Raw genomic sequence first — 17,540 nt, 5'->3', positions numbered from 1 at the left:
ACTTTCATTTTATCAATTTACACTGTATGTAATTGGAAAAATAAGGAACGTAGGGCAGGTGTCCGTGGGGAAAGATACAGGCTACAATCACCGATGTGTGAATGAAAGTAACACTTTTTTTTAATACCCCTCTTGCCTTTATGGAAATTTCTGTGTGTCATAAAGAAGCCTGCATAAGATTATCAGTACCTAAAACATAACAGCCATTTACAATTTTAAACCTTCAGAGAACTGAGGCACATGGCATGATTAAATCAGTGCTAAGTGTACTACCCATATGAAACACCCTCACTCTTCTATCTAGGGTAAAATATGCATGGGAATAAAATTACCAAGTTAGTTTCAAAGTTTTTGGCTTCAATCACCGTTTGTTCCAGCTCAGATGATAGGCCTGAAAACTCCGGTGCTTTGTAGAAGATTTGGGTGCATTTTCCAGGGACTGCATTTCATGTTATGTGGCCACACCTGCAGCTTTTACTGGTATAGCACTTGGCCCACATCAGTAGAAGTGTTTCAGCAAGAAATAGATTTCCTAATTTACCCTATACACCCAGGCCTCTGTTGATTTTGCTTCCTAGCAAGGTTCCTCTAAGCTGGGCGCATGGACACACAGAACTCTGCTTCCCTCCATGCATCTCTCTTCCTGCTCTGTGCAGCAATTGTGTTAGGTTCTGCTTGCAACAGGATCCAGCGCTTTGAGAGGGAGGAGTCACACATCCACACAGGGACAAAGCCATGTGTGTGAGAGAGGTTGAGCCCCAACCAGCAGGGCTGAAAATTAGACAGTACGTTCCTTCCTAGGCATATTATAGTGAAAATGTCAAGATAGGAGTTTCAGAATTTGAGGATGTGCAGTCCCAAAAATCGGCCAGAATGCCCCAGGTAGAGTTATGAGAGTAGAAGCCACCAAACCAGAAAGAGTTAGAATAGCTAAACAGCTAATGGGATATGTAGTTCCATTGAAGGCTGCCCCAGTGTGGTGTAATGGGTGTCAGAACATGCCCTCCCCTTGACCTTTACAAGTCCAAGAGATTCTTGGGACACTCATAGTGCATTGGGCACATTTCTTACTGTTCCTGGAAGAAACAACGTGGGAACAGCATCGAAGTAACTCCTTCTGGTTTGGCACCTTTCAGCCCCATAATTCTGCTTGGGCCTGGGGAGGGTTCTGGCCAAATTATGGGACTGGGAGTCCTTAAATTCCAAAAGTCGCATCCCTGTGGAAAGCTTTGAACCAAGATATTGTGTGAGGGAATGCACAAAATGATACTGGAGCCATGTTCTTCTTACAACTGCCCTGCATGAGTCAAGAAACCCCCATGAGCCAAGAAACTTAAAAAATGGCTGGATTGTGGTTTTGGAGACTGAAGTGAGAAGTGGACCTGAGGAAATTGAGCAGAGGCAGATTTTGCAATATGATAAATGGGAAGACGTGCTTGTTTACCAAATGAGAATAATGTGTTATAAACGATGGTGGTTGCAACAAACTTTGTCAACACTCCTTGATCACCATGTAATTACTGACAAATGTGTATAGAACATCTTCCATGATGTTACTTTACATCCTGGGAAGGATTGTTTCTGTTTTTGCCTTTTCCTATTTTGCTGTAATTATTTTATCGTTGTAGTCAATGACGAAACCAATTACAGACTAAATTACGAACTGAATTTGAGCTGGCAAAAATGGTCAGGCATAGCACATGCTCAATTTCCAGATGAATCCATGTAAGCTTTTATCCTTGTGATAGGAAATATGATTGTTATGAGATTAGTTATGAGGGAGAAGAAAACACAGCAAAGCATAATATGAGCAGCTATATTCTTTGGAGAAATATGGTAAAACTACAGTATCTCCTGTTGCTATACTTTTTTTTAATATGTCTCTTGTGTAGAACAGTATACAGTACTTGCATGGCTATGGAAAGTATTTGACCTCATCCTTTGATAAATTCCCAGTGTAGTGTAGTCGATAGAGTGATGGACTAGGACTCTGGAGAAGAGGATACGAATCTTCACTTGGTTGTGGAAGCCCACTGGGGGAGTGGAACTGGTAAAACCACTGCTTAAGCGTCTCACTTTCCTTGAAAGCCTTATTAGGGACACTATAAATTGGTTCCAACTTGACAACACAGAGCACACACATGAATACCTTGATAGTCTAATGTGAGGCATTTGGAAGAGAAACAGTAATTCAGAATAAGAAGGAAATGTCTCTTTTCTTTAAAAGGTGCATTTTATTTGTTAAAAGTAGGTAGACAAAATCCTGTTTTTAACGCCCACCAATGCAATGCTACTGGCATAACTCTCATTAGCCGATTAACACAAGAAGTTAGCATCTGTTGTTGGACATTCAGTCACACAACTCAGTGACAAACAGCAGACTCTGGTGCTAACATCTTAGCTTCCCACAATCTGCCTACAGAATTCATGCCCATTGATTGCATTATGCCCACATAAAAAACTCAACAGAACTTTGGCCAACTAATTTACACTAGCTTTAATCCATCATACACATAGGGCACATGCACAGAGACAGCAGGCTCCGATCCCAGAAGGGAGCCACTGTCTCTGAAGATGGTGGAGGTGAAAAAAGATGATGAGGAGGAGGTGGCAGGACCAGGTAGGGAGGCAATGGGCACAGGGAGGTGGGAGGCGTCCATTTTGATAAAGCAAAATGAATCGCTGAGTGGAAAAAAGTTCTGCGCTTCATTTCATTTCAGCAAAATGTCTTGCACAAACCAAACCGTGAACCAGCCCAGTTTGTGGTTGTTTTCAGTTTGTAGTTCAGTTCATGCCCATCTCTACACATCCTCAGTCAGCGGTCAACAAATGAGTGCCCTGGTTAAACACAGCTGGGAAGAGTTACTCTTTGGACTACATCACCCCAAATCCCTCAACAAGCATGGGCATGGATAATTCTGGCTGAGGGAATCCTGGAACTGCAGTTTTAAAAAAGTGCCTTTTCCCAATTCTTTGGTTGCATATGAATTTGCAACTCTCTCCAGCATTCGAAGCATTATAGCACATGTACTCTGTTCTCTTTTCAGAATCTTTCCAATGATGCCCCTCCCCACCCAACTCAGTGCAGTAATTTTTCGTTATCATTTATTTGAAGGATGTACTTTTTTCCCTCCTCAGCTTCCAGTGAATATTGTTTCTTTGGCAATTCCCTCTGTCTGTTCTCAGCCGCAGCTCATTGCCACCCACACGGTGTGCCTGGCAGCTGGGAGAGCAGATGTTCTACCGCTAGAAAGTTTTTCTCATTCAGAGCGCAGGACATCATCAGTCCTCTGTGTGGGTTTCTCTCCAGTTGTCACTGCCCTTTCGCCCTCACCTTGATAGTGATTAATTTGTGCCACTTTTCAAGTCCATCATGTACCACCATTCTTCTTGAAGGCCACACACCAACTGAGGAGCACAGTGTTTAACTTTATATAGATTAAAATAGCTGTAACCAAGAAGTTACAGGAAAAGACCCTGATGTTGGGAAAGTGTGAAGGCAAGAGGAGAAAGGGACAGCAGAGGATGAGATGGCTGGACAGTGTCATTGAAGCTACTAACATGAATTTGACCCAACTCCAGGAGGCAGTGGAAGACAGGAGAGTGTGACATGCTCTGGTCCATGGGGTCACGAAGAGTCGGACACGACTTAATGACTAAACAACAACAACAAAACCAACAAGTACAGATTTCTTCAGTTTGGAGATTGTAACCTTGGTTTTTCAATACATACTTATACAGTACCATTGACACAACCACTGCTTCAGGACATCAGAACAGGCCCCTTCCCTGGACAGGAGTTCATTTGCTAAAATTTGGCCCTGGGGAGGGAGTTTGTGGATAACAAACATTGTACTTACACATTGTAGTTACCAGGGATGGGGATTCGAGTCATGGGTTTCGTTGTCAAGTTGGACTTAAGTCACACCAGTGACTCAACTCAGTTTCCCCCCCACAATAACTCAGATTCAACACACAATTCAGAACCCACCTATCCTTCCCTCTTTTTTTAGGGGGAAAAAGCTTGTTTTTAATAGGGACTCGGGACCTAGTACCAAAGACTCAGATTAGGACTTGGGATGTGGTACCAAAGACTTGGGATGTGGTGGCGCTGCGGGCTAAACCGCAGAAGCCTGTGCTGCAGGGTCAGAAGACCAGCAGTCGTAAGATCAAATCCACGTGACAGAGTGAGCTCCCATTGCTTTGTCCCAGCTCCTTGCCAACCTAGCAGTTCAAAAGCATACAAAAATGCGAGTAGATAAATAGGTACTATCTTGGTGGGAAGGTAAAACAGCGTTCCCTAGTCACACTGGCCACGTGGCAACAGAAACTGTCTTTGGACAGGTGCTAGCTCTACGGCTTGAAAAACGCGATGAGCACTGCCCCCTAGAGTCTGACATGACTGGACTAAAAATGTCAAGAGGAACCTTTACCTTTACCAAAGACTTGAACTCAGACTTAGGACTCAGACCCAAAGACTTGCCAATAGCCCTGGCTGTTATGCATTGCAGTTATTTCACTCTTATTTGAATTTTGGTAAGCGGTGCAGAGAAGGCTTATCAAAATTGTGAATGACACAAAGTCAGATGGAATAGCTAATACCCTGGAAGACAAGACACAAACTTCAAAAAAAATCTTGATAGGTTCAAGCACTGGGCTCAATATAACAGAATGAAATTTAACAGGAATAAGTGCAGAGTTCTACAGCGGGGGGGGGGGGCAATCCACAGTTACAAAATGAGGAATGCTTGGCTTAGTAATAGTATGAGTTAGAAGGATCTTGGAATTGTTGTCATTCACAAGATTAAAAATGGGCCAACAGAGTGATGTGGCTGCAAAATAGGCCAATGCTATTTTAGGATGCATGAACAGAAGGAAAAACTCCAAATCCTGTGAAGTACTAGGTCCATTCTCTTTGACACTGCTTAGGCATTATCTTAATTCCTGTGTCCAATTCTGCACACTCCACTTTAGGAACAACGCTAACAAACCTGAACAAGTTTCAGAGAAGGGCAAGAAGGAGAATGTATGCATTGCATTGCTTTACTTTAGAGATGGGCACAAACCATAGTCTGGGAGTTCAGCCCTCTTTGGTGCCCACACAGGTTTTCCATGGGCACCGGGCACTTCTTCATTGGCAGTGGCACACTTCCCTCCCCTGCCTCCTCCAGGCGATTGCCCACTCACTGGCTGCAGCGTGCCTCCTTCCTCTGCTTTCTGCAGGAATCACCCATTCACTGGCAGAGGTGGAATCTTCTCTGCCCTTCCTCCTTATCTGAGTGCGCCATCACCTGGAGGAGGCAGAGGAGGGAAGAGCACTGTTGCAAGTAGGCAATTGCCTGGAAGAGGCAGGAGAGGGAAACGCTCAGCACCCATGGTACACCTGTGTGGGTGTCGTGCCAAACCAGGCCGAACTTCCAAACTGTGGTTCGTACCCGTCTCTCCCTTCCTTCTCAAAGGGAAAGGATGGAATAATTATTCTGCATAGGTTGCAGAGTCCTTGAGAAGAAAAAAGCTCTCTGCCTCACCTTTCATGAGCAGTGAGGAATTTCACAGGGCTTCGAAATTCTTCACTGAAGACATTGATGGAATCTATCCAGTATTCTTTCCATGCCTACTCAGGAACAATTTACGGTATTTTTCCATGTATAAGACGCCCCCATGTATAAGATGCCCCCCACTTTTCTAATCCAAAATTAAGAAATCTAAGTGGGGCTTAGCAAGTGTAGGGGGAAAGGGATAAAAGTGCTGCAGAATCGCTTTGATCCCTGCTTTCCCCTCCACTTGTGTTTGTTCTCTCCTCAGCTTACTTCCGTGTATAAGACGACCCTCAATTTTTATTCTAAAGATTTTAGACAAAAATATAGTCTTATACACAGAAAAATACAGTAATTGTTTTCTGACTTTCCATGGTCCCGATTCTCATTGATGTCCAGAGTTGTGTGTGTCTCACCCATAGGTTCTTAAGTTCTTGTATTCAAAACTTTAAAAAAAATCATTCTGCTTGATATGTGGCTTAGTGGTAGCACACATGCTTTGTGGCACAACTGCATGCAGAGTATTTTAATATCAATCCCTGGCATCTCCAGGTAGAACCAGAAGAGTTATCTTTGACAGCGGCTGCCAGTCAGTGTTGACAGTACAGGACTAGATGGGTTCAAAAGCTTTGCTCAGTATAAGGCTGCTGTTTATGTTTCTATGATCTTGAGAAACATTGAATTTAGCAAAAGTGAATGAATTCCTCTCTCCAGGGAACAGGCTTGTTCAATAAATGCCAGTCTTTTGTATGCCTACATATGCCTTTTGAAAGTCCTACAGTATTAGGTAGTTTTTGTTCCCAGGTAAATGAGCGTAGGTTTGCAGGCTAGATGCTACTGTCATGTGTCAAAATTTTAATGGGATTTGCCCAGACATGCAAAGTTACTAACCAAGAAGCTCATGCTACAGGTAATAAACTGACAGTGACAATGGTATGTGCTTATTAGCCACAAATAAGTCCCACTTCCATAAATATCTCAAGTGACTATTTTTTTTTTTTTGGCATTTTAGGAAGATGTCTACATTTGGGTTAGAATTATGGCATTTAGTTTTACAGGAAAGATATCTGGAATCAGGCAGTACAAATATGTTTGAAAAGAAGAAGTGCAACTAATACTTCCTATATTTATGCAAATGGATAACACATTAAGATGTTAGTAGATTTGTTCAATGGTCGCATGGTAATAATGAGCACATCACTCTACTGCATGGCTGTTTAAAATATAAAGTACTCCATGAAGAAATAGCAACATTATAAAAAAAGTGTGCATTTTGAAAAGTGTGCACGTGTGGATATAATGCAACATTATGGGTTTTTTTCCTAGACTGTAAGCAATTCAATTATTTTGTTTCAGAGATAAATGAAGCAAAGCTTATTGAGCCCAATCAACTTTTCTTTCCAGGGAGTTGTAGTTCAATTTCTCTCTTAATTGGAATTGAGCACTGTGGACTCCCTTCATAGTAGTAAGCAAAATCTGGCAATAAAGTAAGCACTCCCAATTTATATTAAAAGTTTGTGAAATCTAGTGGTGGAGAATGAGCAGTAGATCTAGTTTAGATTTAACATTCCAAGAAATGTGTTGGAATAATAACAATAAAACTTTCCCAGTTTGAAAAGCTATTGGATTGAAAATGATTTTCTTTTCCTTGTAGAAGAATTCAGTTACTCTGAGTTTTGACCATAAATTGAAGGGGAAAACAAGTAATGGAAAGATGAGAAATGTCACTCCAACAATGAGTGACTGAAAGTGCTATTTACTTACCTTGCTGACAACCAGTGACTTGAATTGCCTCATGAAGTAGCAACATATTGGTCACCTGCACAGAGAATTTTCCTCTTGAAATTCTTTTGTAGTAGAAGCCAAGCAGCAATTCAACCTGCTGCACGAAGAAGCACAATCGATTACTTTAATGCAGGTTGCCAGCAGGAAGGTGTAAAAGTGTCTTTATTCTGTCCCAAAGGAGAGTTCTCAACCTCAGGTACAGATATCAGAATCTGCTTATGCCAAGTCACGCCACCGTCCCGTGCGGTTCAGTATTGCCTGCGTGCCGCGGAATGGCCGACCTGTGGGGTTCAGCCAGGCAGCAGCCTTATTAAATAACCCAAAGAGGAGAAAATGGTAAGAAGTGTAAAGAATTGGTCTGTGCCACCTGTTTCTTAGGGTTGATTGTAGTTGCTTTTAATGCTTTCATCTTTATTTTTTGTTTTCTTTTGCATTTTATTTGTTGTAACCACCCGGAGTAGTGCCTTGGCACAAAAGGGAGTGGGAAATAAATGGATGGATGGATGGATGGATGGATGGATGGATGGATGGATGGATGGATGGATGGATGGATGGATGGATGGATGGATGGATAGATAGATAGATAGAAAGATAGATAGATAGATAGATAGATAGATAGATAGATAGATAGATAGATAGATAGATAGATAGATAGATAGATAGATAGATAGATAGATAGATAGATAGATAGATAGATAGATAGATAGATAGATAGATATCAACTGTGTTCAAAGGTGAGCTACACCATCCTAGCTCAAATCCCAATCCAGAAATAAATGCAAAGTAAGCCTATCAAAAAAAAAAAAAAAAGGGACGTGGTGGCGCTGCGGGCTAAACCACAGGTGCCTGTGCAACAGGGTCAGAAGACCAAGCAGTCGTAAGATCGAATCCACACGACGGAGTGAGCACCCATCGCTTGTCCCAGCTCCCGCCAACCTAGCAGTTTGAAAGCATGCAAATGCAAGTAGATAAATAGGGACCACCTCGGTGGGAAGGTAACAGCGTTCCGTGTCTAAGTCGCGCACTGGCCATGTGACCACGGAAGATTGTCTTCGGACAAACACTGGCTCTATGGCTTGGAAACGGGGATGAGCATCGCCCCCTAGAGTCAAACACGACTGGACAAAAATTGTCAAGGGGAACCTTTACCTTTACCTTTAAGCCTATCACAGCCTATTTGCTCTAAAGATCAGGAGAAGGCTTGCCCCATCTTGCTCCTGCTTCCCTCCCCATTGGTCAGTGTTTGGAAGAGAGAGCTAGAAAAGACCCCCAAGAGCTTCTGATGGGTTCTCAGTCTCACTTCAGTCCTATTTCAGAAGCCACTTGTGAGACAAACTCATACTGCTGTCAGAAGCAGGCGAGAGGAGGCAAAAGACACCAAGGAGATGATGTTGCAGCTTCACATAGGGGTTGTGATGTCATAGACTCATGAGTAGGGAAGTCTTGCCAGAAAAAAAGGGGGTTCCACCAGTCTGGAGGTCTTGCGAGAACAAAGGGTCTTAATTCTGACAAAGAGGGGGAAGGACTGAGCTGTCCGTATCAGCAACTGCCAGAGGAATAAAATTCTCTACGTAAGTAGTGAGTGACTTTTGACTGTCCAGAGGTTTTTGGATAATCACTCCCATCATCTCTTGCCATGGGCTGTGACTTTGAACCAAAAGGAGGAAAGCAGGAGATAGAAACATCTAGATGGAGGTTAGTTTGCTGAAATTGTGGGCAACCCAGGCCTCCCCTGATAGACGGCAGGTCTGCCTGAGGCTCAGCAGACAGGGCCTCTGGACTGGACCCCAAAATCATCTTATTGATATGCATGTTATGCTGAACTATATGTTATATTAAAGCTTATTGGGGGGCACACTTTGTGCTGCTTACCTTGGGTGTCAGAATTGCTGGCTATGGCTCTGCTGGTGACATCACTGTCACGGTATCCTTGCAGCTATGGCACAGGATACTGGCCTCGAATTCTCTTCTTAAATTCTTTGGTATGCTGCATTAGCCAACATGTAATATAATCTTTAGTGCTTCTTCCTTCTTTAAATTTAGCTTGAATATTGCATCTTTGTTACTTCGTACATGGTAAAAGTCTCTGTTATAAAATCCTGAGCAATTTCTTCTTCCAATTGTTTTCAGAGTATCTCTCACTTCAATTTCTAAAACTTCAAAATCTTCATCAAAGTATTTTTCTTTAAGAAATCTTCCATCCTTTGATCTTCTGCAGTACCCAGTGTGGTGCAATGGATAGATCCTCTTAGGGTGTCTATGAGTTGGATGTGACTCTTTTGGCACAAAACACACATGTACCATTTCCATCTTCTTTTTATTTTCTCTTGGTCAGATAAGATGTTTATGCTCTCTTAAGATCTGAAATGTAGGTTTAATTTTCCCTTTGATTTCCTGATGTTATTGGAAAGCTCTCATGTCTCTCCCCCCCCCTTTTTTTATTCTTTTCTATTTCTTTGCAAGGATTCTTATAATAGTTCATTTTTTCTCTATGTGCCAGTTAATAAAAAGTAGTCACTGGGATTCCCATCCGTTATTAACAATTCTAAAAGTAGCATCAGTCAGAGGCTTTTCTTTCAACTGCAGAAATAGGTTTTTTTGCAGTTCTCCTGGTTCGCGATCAGTTATGTGATCAAAATCTGTTCTTTTGCATGGTCTTCAAATTCTTCAGAAACATCATTTAAGTTATATTTTGGCAGTACAGTATGTTTGTTTTAGTGTTCTAGTGTTCTTAATCAGTATTGCTGTAATTTTATCTATTAACATTCATAATCTGTACTACATCTTACTCCTGATCATGTTTTTCCAGAGAGAATAGAGCTACTCTATCTTTTGCTTCCAATTATGTAGTTTATTTGATTTCTGGTGACATCTATTTGCACAACTCTTTGTTCAGTTACCTGAAGCACATGTTTGCAATGAATAATTTGCTGGCTTCACAGAATTTAATGAGTTCCTCTTCTACTTTATCTCTGACTCCTATGTTTGCTTCTACTTTATTTCCTATTTTTGTATTCTAGCCACCTAGGATAATTGGTTTATTCTGTTATAGCATGTAATCAGTTTCTTCCTGGGCACTTGCATAAAAGCTTTCAACAAGCTCTTCTTCAGCATTTGTAGTTGGAGCACAGACAGGTTGATGGGCCTTCCATGAATCATAGAATAATTAAATTTGAAGGGGCCTATAAGGCTATCGAGTCCAACTCCCTGCTCAATGCAGGAATCCAAATCAAAGCAGATCTGACAGATGGTTGTCCAATTTTTTCTTGAATTTCTCCAGTATTGAAGTACTCACCATCTCCCAAAGTAATTGGTTCCATTGTCTGACAATAATGTGACAATATTTGGTCATATTTTCCATTATAGCACCTTACTGCTTGTGGTACATATCAGCTCATTATTAGAGCCACGTAATTTCCTCTGAGCTAGTTGTTTTGTATTTATGTGATTTAAAAATATCCTATTTCTGTACACTTTAGTTCACTCACTTCATGTATCACAATGTTAAAACATTCTATTTCTTTATGTTTTCAAACTTACTTTGGCTCATCCTTCTCATTCGTCAGTTACATGTTGTGCAGCCCCAGGTATTCCCTGATGAAGGTAAAATTTAGTAGTAACATGAATTCTCATTACTGTTCACATGAATTAAGGAAACAATGCATAACGTACAGAAATAAATGCAGGAAAAATATAACATGGTCTCCTGTCTCACTAACATTTGCTTCATAGATATTAAGGGAAGGTCTTTTTTTTTTTTTTTTTTTTTTTGAAGGCAAGAAAACAGACAATTTTTCTTATTTGGGAGAAAAGTGGAAAGGAGCTTCTGAGGAAAGATGTTATTGATTAAATCAGTCATCTACACATCATTCTTGTGACCATGGCTCAATAGAACTGAAAGTTTTGTTATGTAGATAGAAGTATCAGTTCTGTTGTAGAGTTTGTCGTATTATAAAGGGTAAACAAGAGTTTAAGATGTTGGGACAGCATCTTAAAAATCAGAGACATCACCTTGCCGACAAAGGTCCGCATAGTCAAAGCTATGTTTTTTTCCAGTAGTGATGTATGGGAATGAGAGCTGGACCATAAAGAAGGCTGACCGCCAAAGAATTGATGCTTTTGAATTGTGGTGCTGGAGGAGGCTCTTGAGAATCCCCTGGACTGCAAGGAGAACAAACCTATCAATTCTAAAGGAAATCAACCCTGAGTGCTCACTGGAAGGACAGATCCTGAAGCTGAGGCTCCAGTATTTTGGTCATCTCATGAGAAGAGAAGACTCCTTGGAAAAAACCTTGATGTTAGGAAAGTGCGATGGCAAGAAGAGAAGGGGACGACCGAGGATGAGATGGCTGGACAGTGTTTGCGAAGCTACCACCATGAATTTGGGATCACGAAGAGTCGGACACGACTTAACGACTAAACAACACCAATAATTAGTACATGAGAAATCAGAACCAACTGTTATTGGAAAGTTTGGTTGGGGGGACAGAAATGAAGCACGAAAAGAACTCATCGCATTTTGTGAAGCCAGTGATCTGTTTATCATAGACATATGCTTCAGGTAAATGGCTGTACACATCGATATCACCAGATTATCAATATAGAAATTACAAAGACTATAGAATTGGCAGCAGATGGAGAAGCTGTATTCTCTCTGCCAAAAGAAGTCCAGGAGTGGGTTGCAGTACTGGTCATGAATGGTTTTTAGCGAATATTAAAGTAAAGTTGAAAAAGAACACTAAAAGAATCATAGTGCCAAAATATAATTTAATTAATATTCTTGATTAATTTAAGGTCAATCTAATTTCTAAGCTCAATTGTGAACCAGAGAAACTGTGGATTGAAAACAGATATTAATGAGGAAGAATGCAAGACAATACCTGTAGTAAAAAGAAAAGAAAAACCTAAATGGATGATGGAAGAAACATTTAAAATTGTAACTGACAGACTAGAGGTAAAAGTAAAAGGTGACAGAAATAGGGTCAGAACTCTAAATGCAGTTATTCAGCAGCCGTCATGTAGAGACAAAGAGAACAACTGCAACAACCAGTGCAAAGAAACAGAGAACAACAAAAAGAAGAAAAATAAGAAGATCCAAGAAATTAAAGGGAAAATTATGCCTAGACTAGGAATGCTGAAAGAACAACAGGGAAACACATTATCTGGCCAGAAGAAAATAATGAGAAGATAGAAACATTATACCAAATACATGAAGTGATAAAAGGATGACAGACTGCTTTTAAGAGGAATTCTATGGTGAATAACCTGGAGTTCCAGAAAGTGAAGTGAAAGCTCCTCTGCACTGGCATAGATACAACACAAATAGAACTGTTTCGAGCCACAGAGGCTGAATCTGCCAAAACCCTAACAAGAATATGCCATCAAATATGCAAAACAAAATAATTGCCCACGGACTGGCAATGTTCAAAAAACATTTGAGTTCCCAAGAAAGGAGATGCCAAGGAATGCAGTAACTATGGGGTTATTGCTTTAATTTCCCAGTGATGCTCAAGGGATTCACCTCACGTGGAGCAAGAAAGGGCAGCTATACAAGCTGGATTCTGAAAAGGATGAGGCACTCAAGATCATAATGCAAATATTCGCTGGGTACTAAAGTGCAGCAAAGGCAGGATTCGCTGCAAAAGACAACAATTCTGGGAAGGGTTGAAGACAGCAGGAAAAGAGGAAGGTCAAATATGAGATGGATTGATTCTTTAAAAGAAGCCACAGGTTTTAGTGTAGAACAGCCAAGCGGGGCTGTTGAGGACAGGACATTTTGTAGATGTCTCATTCATAGGGTTGCCATAAGTTGGAAGTGACTTGACAACACATAACTACAATTCATACTGTGCAAAACAGATGGATCAAAAATATTTATGGGGCTTCAGCATGAAAGCCATTTTAGAATTAATACCTACTAACTCATCCTGTGTCCAGATGGGCATCCATCCTGTTAATATGGATTGTACAGCTACTGTCCTTTGCACCATGATTGAAAAGCTTTTGCCCCAGAACTCATATGAACGTTAACCTCTAGCATGCAGGATAATGAGCCTTGTCTCTAATCTGCACTGATTTTCCTATATGCAATGATTTTTTTAAAAACAATCCTTGTTGAAATAAATGAATGTTCAGGAATTTTCAGACAGGAAAACCAGAATATGAATTCTTCAAAAAGCAATGCTAGAACACATATTCTTCTATCAGAATGCATGTATATGTTTGCATCTAGTAACCACAAATACTATACTCAGAGTGGTATAGATTTATCAGATGGGCGGGATATAAATCAAATAAATAAATAAATAAATAAATAAATAAATAAATAAATAAATAAATACTACAGTGGAACCTCGACTTACGAACGTCCCTACTTGAGAACAATTCGAGTTACGAATGGCTCCATTAGCAAAAAGTTGCTTCAACCTGCAAATGGAGCCTTGACTTACGAACCAAAAAGGAAAAAAAAACCCTTTCCTGCCCTTTTTTGACCTAAGTCCACCTTAGGAAAAAAAATTTAAAAAATTCACCCCCTAGTGGTAGAGTACGCATTAACCAGCTTTGCATTAGTTCCTATGGGAACTAATGCCTCTACCTATGAACAGTGCCTCGATATATGAACGCAAACCGGCAGATACGGATTAAATGGTTTTCAATGGATTCCTATGGAAAAGTTTGCCTCGACTTACAAACTTTTCGACGTACGAACTTAATTCCAATATGGATTAAATTTGTAAGTCGAGGTACCACTGTACATTCTGTTTAAGGCAATTTTGATTCTGCAGGTCACCGAGATGAAAAATTCCTAAAGCCCTATGAGATACATTGTCTCTCAAGCAAGAAAACAGCAAGAAGTATTTCTCCTTTTCATCAATATTTCTGCAATGTATGTGGTAAAAGTGCATGAGTGATTTTTTTTTTTTGGTGCGGAAGGCATGCATAAAAATTCACTAGAGGGCAGTTATGTTTAGTTGATAGTACATGCAAAAAAATTTTTTAATGGAGAGACTTTATTTTTGAACCAGCATAATTTCCAGTTGCTAAAGAAGGAGTTACAGCTAAAGAAAGGCATGCTGCTTATATATCACTCCATAGTGCTTAAAGCACTGGTTTACAAGTTATTTATGCAGGCTACATATTATCCACCTGCCTTGGTGAGCTGAGTACTCATTTGACTGACCTCGGAAGAATGGAAGGTTGAGTGGACCTTGAGCCAGTTGCCTGGGATTGATCCCTGGGATGTGAGCACAGTTCTAGCATCAGTACAGCAATTTAACCACTGGGCCATGGTGTTCTGTCATGAGGTGAGTGAAGGGATGGAAAGATTTGCTTTCCTTGACTTGGAAATCTGAGCTTTTTTAAAGACTTCCAAATTTTCCGTCAAATAAAAACATATACAAAACCACTGAGGGGGGACTTTATGAGAAAAGTGTGTGCATTTGTTCTCTAGCTCACTAATTTATAATAAATGATTCAGTGGCTCCCAAACTTGGATCCCCAGGTGATCTTGGACTGCAATTCTCAGAAAATCTGGCCGGCACATCTAGTGGTGAAAGCTTATGGGAGTTTCAGTCCAAGAACATCGGAGGACCCAAGGTTGCTAGTCAAGAAGGAAAAGTTATACAAAATGCATGCATTAGGATTAGAGTTTATACACATGTATCTGTTTTGTAAGAGATACATACAGATTTCAGCAAGGAGGAAACAAATTGTTACAAAGGAAACCAACCGGGTTGAGATTTTTTAAAAAAACTTCTGGAATTATGAGAAGTGCAAGAAAAATGAGACAAGAGTTTTGCATCCCAAGCTAAGCAAGAATGCTTCATAATAAATGGGATGTGTTGGCATCAGACATTAAGATTACAAATATATTTATATATGTTATAGTTCTGCATTATGTTCTGAATATAATTATTCTCCAAACGATGCATGCATCAATTAGTGAATACTGGACTTTGAATCAAACTGTAAACAGGGCTGCAAGTCAATGTACCTGTGCATCTTACATGTGCTTTCATTTTTAAGTTCCCATGGGATAGCTAGAGTGGTAAGAACAGGCCTTGATACAAATGAGCATTGAGGCCATTAGTTTCTACATGCTGTAGCTTTGTCATTGAAGTCAGTGCTCTGAGAATTATGTAGCTGGTCCTTTCAGCCTCTACATGAAAATCAGGAAATATGAATCAAAGTGCCTGTGATTAAATTGGAACAAGGCATCTGTAGAGATTTAGGGAAAGGCTTGTTGTTCTGAAATGATGGAAATGGAACCCAGTCCTGCATAATAAATATAAACCAAGACATCTCTCTGTTGTAATAAGGCACTTTTACTCTCTTCAGACATATGTGCAACAAACGGACTGCATTGGGGTATGTGTGTGATTATGGGATGGAGCCAAAAGTCCCAAAGTGGAGCAATCCATGTATGGATCAGTTGTGTTCTATCTGACATTTGTGTGGTCAAAACCTTTTAAAAGAAACTGGATGATTTGAGTCGTGGGAAGGAGAAATGGAAAATATACATGATCAGGAGACTGTGCTACTGGTGCCAAAGGGGAAAGCGAGTGACAACTGAGCCCCCTCCCTTAATTAAGTTCCTGCAGACTGAGGAATCACTGAGACATTAGGGAGAACATAAACTGAAGTCACTGCACAGTACATAGCTTTGAAAGCATGCAAATGCGAGTAGATAAATAGGTACCACCTCAGTGGGAAGGTAAAACAGTATTCCCTAGTCACGCTGGCCATGTGGCAACGGAAACTGTCTTTGGACAAATGCTGGCTCTACGGCTTGAAAACAGGATGAGCACCCCCCCCCAGAGTTAGACACGACTGGACTAAAAATATCAAGGGGAACCTTTACCTTTACCTTTATATGTGTGGGGGGGCTTTGAATTAATAGGTTACAACATTTAGGGTGTGAAGGTGTGTTCCCCTACTGCCCTTTTTCTTCTTGTTGCTGCAGTGGTCCAAATTCACTGATCAGCCACAACATTAAAACCACCTACCTAACATCAGGTAGGTCCCCCTTGGGCTGCCAAAATGCTCTGATGTGTTGAGGCATGGACTCCACAAGACCTCTGAATGTGCCCTGTGGTATCTGGCACCAAGACATGAGCAAGGGATCCTTTAAGTCCTGCAAGCTGCAAGGTGGGTCTTCCATGGATTGGATGTGATGTTCCAGCACATGCCATTGATGCTCAACCAGATTGAGATCTGGGGAGTTCGAAGGCCAAGGCAACACCTTGAATTCTTCCTCAAACCATTCCTGATCATTTTTGGCCAGTGTGGCAGGGTGCACTATCTTTCTGAATGAAGCCACTGCCATCCAGGAATACCATTGCCACAAAGGTGTGCATGTATATGATTTGCAACAATCTCTAGGTAGGAGGTATATGTCAGAGGAACAGCCATATGAATGTCAGGACCTGAGGTTTCCCAGCAGAACAACATCCAGAGCATAACACTGTCTCTGCTAGCTGGTCGTCTTCCCATAGTGCATCCTGTTGCCATCTCTTCTAATGACACATACATACCTGGCCATCCACCTGATATAAATGAAAAAATAATTCATCAGAGCAGGCAATTACTCAGATCTCTTCACTTGCCCATATTTCCTGCCTTCAACACATGAGATTTGAAAACTGACTGTTCGCTTGCTGCCTAATATATCCCACATCTTGACAGGGAGTGTTAAACCACTTCTGAATACTCTTGGAAATCGCAGAGTCACCGTGAGTCAGAATCCCATCTGACTGAGTCCCGTTGCCGTGAGAAGGATGGCATAAAACCAATCAGTTAATCATTCAGTCAGAATCAACTTGATGACATGTAATTGTTATTGTTATTGTTATTGTTATTGTTATTGTTGTTGTTGTTGTTGTTGTTGTTGTTGTTATTATTATTATTATTATTATTATTATTATTATTATTATTATTATTATTATTATTATTATTATTATTATTATTATTATTATTATTATTATTATATAGATGGCAACTACATAAGGATACTTATCTGAATAGTTGACCATCCGTCACTGAAATATATGCCTAGATTTTTTCCTCTTTCCTATTGGTGGATTTCTTCTTTATGAAACTATTATTAATCTTCTTGAATAATTTATTTCTAGCTTTTTATTTGGTGGGGTTTTTTTGGGGAGGGGGTTCTATTTACATGCTTATATATATTTTTGTTTTCTTGTGGACTTAAGCACAATA

General features: G+C 40.4%; 1 protein-coding gene across 2 annotated transcripts in view; it reads left to right on the top strand.

Moving 5' to 3' along the window:
• NAALADL2 (N-acetylated alpha-linked acidic dipeptidase like 2) overlaps positions 1-17,540 on the top strand; it is a 988,342-nt gene that overhangs the window by 613,172 nt on the left and 357,630 nt on the right. The gene's annotated exons all lie outside the window — the stretch shown is intronic.

This window comes from Pogona vitticeps, chromosome 3 (assembly GCF_051106095.1).
Source record: "Pogona vitticeps strain Pit_001003342236 chromosome 3, PviZW2.1, whole genome shotgun sequence".
Lineage (NCBI taxonomy): Eukaryota > Metazoa > Chordata > Lepidosauria > Squamata > Agamidae > Pogona > Pogona vitticeps.
The sequence above is the reverse complement of the archived record's forward strand: the minus strand, read 5'-3'. Positions and strand labels throughout refer to the sequence as shown.